The sequence below is a fragment of the Gadus morhua genome, chromosome 4, assembly GCF_902167405.1.
Source record: "Gadus morhua chromosome 4, gadMor3.0, whole genome shotgun sequence".
Taxonomy (NCBI): domain Eukaryota; kingdom Metazoa; phylum Chordata; class Actinopteri; order Gadiformes; family Gadidae; genus Gadus; species Gadus morhua.
The window spans coordinates 33,821,641-33,827,450 of NC_044051.1; the positions used below are offsets into that span (position 1 = coordinate 33,821,641).

At 47.4% G+C, this 5,810-nt stretch overlaps 1 long non-coding RNA gene across 1 annotated transcript in view; it reads left to right on the forward strand.

Annotated features, from left to right (window-relative positions):
• The window catches only part of LOC115542438 (uncharacterized), a 1,158-nt gene extending 943 nt beyond the window's left edge, over window positions 1-215 (forward strand). Inside the window, exon 3 of the long non-coding RNA XR_003976549.1 lies at window positions 23-215. This is a non-coding gene — a long non-coding RNA (uncharacterized LOC115542438). The remainder of the gene's footprint in view (window positions 1-22) is intronic.
• The last annotated feature ends 5,595 nt before the right edge of the window (window positions 216-5,810 follow it).

The window sequence follows — 5,810 nt, forward strand, 5'->3', positions numbered from 1 at the left end:
TTTTTTATTGGTTTACGTATAGTGCCTATCGTGAATAGTGTGAAACAGTGGACCCCTGGATCAAACCGTCTAACCAAGAAAAACCTTAAAAGACCGAACCGTGCTCTGCCTCTACCCTGCTCGCCGCTAACAGTGGTGCAACAGCAGATCCCGTATAAAAAGGGGCGCAAGGACACCGCTGATAGTGTTTTAGCTCCAGAGAATTATAACTTGGTTCTCCAGGCAGTCATAAACCCTCAAATCGCGCAGCCAGGGACCGTATGGTCTGAGTCCAAACAACAAGTGGTCGGGGCGGTGGATGTGCATGTGTCTGAGCCGCCTGCAGAGACCGTTACTGCACAGCCGGATGGATGCATTCAGCATGGTAGGAAATTAAAGAAAAATGTATATGCTATAGAGGCGGGATGAACATGCGGGGTGTGATAATGATTATGTATATTTCTTTTTTTCTATTACAAACAGTCCTTGGTGACCCTCAGTATGCACTACTACCAGAACTGACCGATGAGGATATCGAGGCTCTCGCCGACATTCCGTTGTGGCCCTCAGCGCTGTTGGAACAGCTCGACTTCACTCCAGCTCAGTGGATAGACCCTCCAGCTACTTCCGTAGGGGGTACCGCCAGGGCAGAACCTGTAAACCATCAGCCTGCAGCCCCCGCCTCTGGATCACGACCCATCATCCAGGCCTCTATCCACGATCCGCCAGGCACTGTGAGTCCCTACGCCTACGGGGCAGTGGCTACGCTCCTACCTGTCGGTGCAGCGGTTGCTGGTGAATACATTGCGGGTGGGCCATGTACCAAATGTTGTAAGGATTGTGCTGATAAATTAACCGTGGTAACTACAGCGGCTGATGTAAATGCCTTAACCATTGGTCGTCAGTGTAAACTGGGTGCATTGTCTGTGAAACGTAATGACATCAGATTTCAGGCTATCGAAGAGCAAACGAAGCAGTCACTCAAGACACTCGGGGCCATCAAGGCCGAGATAGCGCGTGATCGTCGTGCTATTGCATCCCAGAAAGCCGCGCTAGTGCGTTATGGTCTGGCTATAGAATCAATACAGCAGAAGAATTTGGGCAGTCGAGGCAGCAGTGCGTGTTAACACTCTGGCTTTGGATAGGGGGCCTAAGATATCTAATATAGCTCGGAAAATATGGCTAATTGAAGATACGGCGCAGGATAACATCAGGGCCTACAAGGCCCTGTCTGCCCGGATGACTGTTATGAATAATGCACTGGATAAGCTTACGATGAATCGTTAGCATTTGATTTGTGGTTTTGGGGTGTTATTTTTATTTTTTGTTTGTTTGCTTTTTTCGTTTATTCTGTGGAGAGGGTAATTTTTTTTGTTTTAAACTGAACGCAATAAAACTTTTTTCTTTTAATATCTGACTAACTTTTTTTTTTTTTTTTATCTATCGGCATAAAAACTATAGCTGAACACAATGCATAAAGCTATTAGCCCCAGAAAAAGGAAATTCAAATCTGTAGACGTAAATCCCAAGAGACAGTGTAGATCTGATAGCGGGGGTAGCATTATGGATGTAGAACTTGAAGAGATGGCAATGAGGTATGATGCAACCGGCGATACGTCTCATTTGATGGCTGTAGGACGCGTGGGGGGTGGGGGCATGAGTGCTGAAGGGGGTTTAGACATGCGGGAAATACGCGCCGACATAGCTAGAACTAGACGTGTGTTAATTGCTGCTGATGCATGGGGGGGTAGAATGACGGATGCACTAGACAGGGCTGCTATGATAAATGTTTCGAACGATCCATGTGTAGATGGCGGGGAGGTGTGTGTGGGGTTAGATGTCCCCGGGGATTTAGACCCACGGGATGTGTTGTATGCGGCGGCATACACCAGAGATGTACTTAACACTGTCGATGGGTGGCTGGCTAATGCACAAGAGAGGCTAGACATAGCCGCTCAGATAGACATAACATCGTCGATAGATGTATCGCATGTGTCGCAACGTGACAAAGGGGATGGTGAGGGTTTTCAGGAACCCCTGGCTGCTGCAGGGGGTAGGACTGGTGACTCTATAGAGTCGAATATACAGGACGGTGGCGGTGGTGGTGGTGGTGGTGGCGGTGTTGTTGATGTTGATGGTGACGATGGCGATGCTGATGTTGTTGGATGTGGTGATGATGATGGTGGTGATGATGGTACACCTGCGCCTATGGCGGCCGGTGATGATGATGACGAGTTGCATACTAGATTATTTCCCCGCTTTAACGGTTTTGAGGTTAGACAGACCTTTGATCTGAGAAGTATATCCCTTGTAAACGTGCAAGAGGTCCCTGATTTGATCAGGGAGAGGCTGTCGGGGGTCATAACAAACTGCTCACAGAGTACAGCCGACGGTAGTGTCTTAAACGTTGTTTTGAGAGGGCCTTCATTGGCAGCTGATGTGCAGGCTGTGCTTGTGGCAGGTGATGATTACAATGCGGATTTGTTTATGGATCATATCAGCCAAGTCATACAGAGTAACGACACAGGTCTGACGGATGATGTGTTAGAGCTGGTGGTCACAGGGGTCCATAACAAACGGGGTGGTGGGCGTCTGAAGTTAAAAACAATTCCCTATGATGAGATCATAAACAAGAAGAAATTAAATCTCTACACACCTAGTAACACGCATAACAATTTGTGTTTCTCACTATGCATGATACATTTTCTGCAGGAGGGGGTAACCGGAGGCAGTACAGTGCCCGACGAGACTAATTTGGAGGCGGCTCGCAAATTACATAGCGAGCTGGGGTACGGTCCAGATCACTCTGTGGGTTTCTCGGATGTTTTCAAATTTGAGAGACATCTAGATGTTAAAATCTTGATATTTCATCATAATGATGCATTCAAGAAGCTGGAGATGTTCCAGACGCATACGGGCCAACATCCTAAAACAATATGGTTGTACCTACATGATAACCATTATCATCGTATAGTGAACCGCACGGCTTTCTTTGGTACGCGACATGTGTGTGAATATTGTTACAAGGCCCACGAGGGAATTCTATTCCACAAATGCCCGGTCCATTGCAATGTGTGTCTGACAGTGTGCGATAGCCTGGCAGGTCGTACTATAAAGTGCACGGACTGTAGTCATATATGCCGCTCGCAGGTCTGCTACGCCATACATAAGCAACGTTCTGCCGTACATAAAATGATACCATGTGAAAAGATCAAATACTGTAATCAGTGTTGTAGACAGTATATCATACCGCAGAAGAAAAAGAAGAAAAAGAAGAAAAAGAAGAGGGGGGAGGAGGAGGAGGAGGAGGAGGCCTATAAGGGGCATGTATGCAGCGTGTCAAAGTGTCATCACTGTGGTGAACCGATACCCAGCGACACTGTACAACATGAATGTTTTATTCAGCCGTACGACCGCCTTAAGAAACGCAAGCGCAAGGGTCGACGCAAAGGTCGGGGAAACCGTTATACGACGGCTGCACCTGTAGATGACGATGATGATAATAGCCGTTTATCTAATGATTACATATTTTATGATTTCGAAACGCGTGTGCATGAGGGTCGACACGAAGCAAACTTTGTGGCTGCTAAGACTTCTGAAGGCGAGGAATGGTATGCTAACGGTACAGATTGCGTGGGAGAGTTTGTGAGACGCTACAGAACAGGGGCTTATAGGTTGTTTACATTCATTGCACACAACGCATCGGGCTTCGACAGCTATCTCGTTCTGGAATACATGACCAAGCAGGGTATTATACCCTTTATAGTCATGAAGGGTAGCAGAGTCGTTATGATGCGCGATGATGCCTACAGCCAGAGATGGGTCGACTCATTTAGCTTTTTGCCCATGCGGTTGGCTAAAGCACCGGAGGCGTTGGATTTTGAAGATATGGCGAAAGGTCATTTTCCTCATAAATTTGACACACGGGCCAACGAGTCTTATGTCGGTGCATACCCTGCGATCTCATATTATGGTTATGATTCCATGACTAGCGATCAAAAGACAGATTTCGCTATATGGTACAGATCTGTAAGGCACAAAAAATTTGACATTCAGAAACAGCTGCGCCGCTACTGTGTCAACGATGTGAGGATCCTGCACACGGCGTGTGGGATCTACAGGGAAAATTTCATAGATTGTGCAACTATAGACCCCTTTGCATATGCCACTCTGGCTTCGGCGTGCATGGCCACCTTCAAAAAGTCGTTCTTGAAAAAAAAACGTCTTGGCATTGACCTACGAGGGGGTCTACAGGAAAAAGCAAAAGTCGTTCTCATGTGCATCCATCCAGTGGCTTGAATATCTATCCCACTCCAATAACCTGGAGATTCAGCACGCTCTCAAGCACGGGGAGGCTGAATACGGTCCATTCTTCCTAGATGGATATGCCCCGGCTATAAACACAGCCTATGAATTTGCAGGATGCTTTTATCATGGGTGTGTACGTTGCTACAACGCTGGTCACAAGAATCCTGTCGTCAAAAAGACCTATGGTGAATTATGGTTGCAGTTTCACCTCAAAGTCACGGCCCTCAAAAGAGATCATGGTTTAAGAGTTGTGGTCATGTGGGAGTGTGAGTGGCACAGACTGAAAAAGACAGATGCTGCAGTGCAGGCATTCTTGGCTACTCTGAAGATACAACCCAGGATTGATCCTCGCGACTCTCTCTATGGGGGTCGCACCAATGCCATCAAAATGTACCACAAGGCCGAGCCCGGTGAGAAAATACGCTACTATGACTTTACCTCTCTCTACCCCACAGTACAGGCCCGCTGTCCATATCCTATAGGACACCCCAAGATCATTTTCAGGAATTTTGGTCCTTTGGCTGGGTATTTCGGCATCGTCAAATGCACTGTGTTGCCCCCCAGAGGTCTTTACCATCCTGTGCTCCCTTACAGGTGTCATGGGAAGCTGATGTTTCCCCTCTGTGGTACATGCGCCACTGAGCTCAATCAGACAGACGCATGTCATCACGGCGACGATGAAAGGGCTCTGACAGGTACATGGGTGACTTTAGAGGTACAAAAGGCCGTAGAAAAGGGGTACGTGATAATACAGATGCATGAAGTATGGCACTACCCCAAGCGGTCAAAGTCTCTGTTTAAAGGGTATGTCAAAACGTTTCTCAAGCGTAAACAGGAGGCTTCAGGATACCCCAGCACAGTGGATACTGTGGAGAAACAGCAGGCGTATGTGCAAAACTATCTGGTTAAGGAAGGCATACAGCTGGATCACGACAACATGATCGTTAACAAAGCCATGCGTAATTGCAACAAGTTGATTCTCAACAGCCTGTGGGGTCGCTTTTCGCTACGCCCAGACCTACCCACTTGTGAGCTCATTGCTGAACCTGAAAGGTTCACCAAGCTCATGTTCAGCGACAGCTATCACATTAGCCACTTTTGTTTTGTTTCTGATGAGGCGGCCCTTGTACAATGGAAACACAAAGATGCCCGTCTCGAAAGGGCTCGGGATGTTAACGTGATTGTGGGGGCTGTGACTACGGCCCATGCCAGGCTCATGCTCTATGACCTTCTAGACAAATTACAGGAGCGTATCCTCTATTGTGACACAGACAGCATCATTTTTGTTTCTAAGGAGGGTGATTGGGTACCCCCTTTAGGTCCTTATCTGGGCGACTTGACCGACGAGATAAATGATGGCGATCGGTATGGTACCGAGCAGGAGGATTACATTAGCGAATATGTCTCAACAGGTCCTAAAAGCTATGCCTACCACACACGTCAGCACAAGTCTGTAGTCAAATGCAAAGGGGTGACTTTAAATGCAGCAAATGCTAAAGTGGTCACCCAGCAGACCCTGAAAT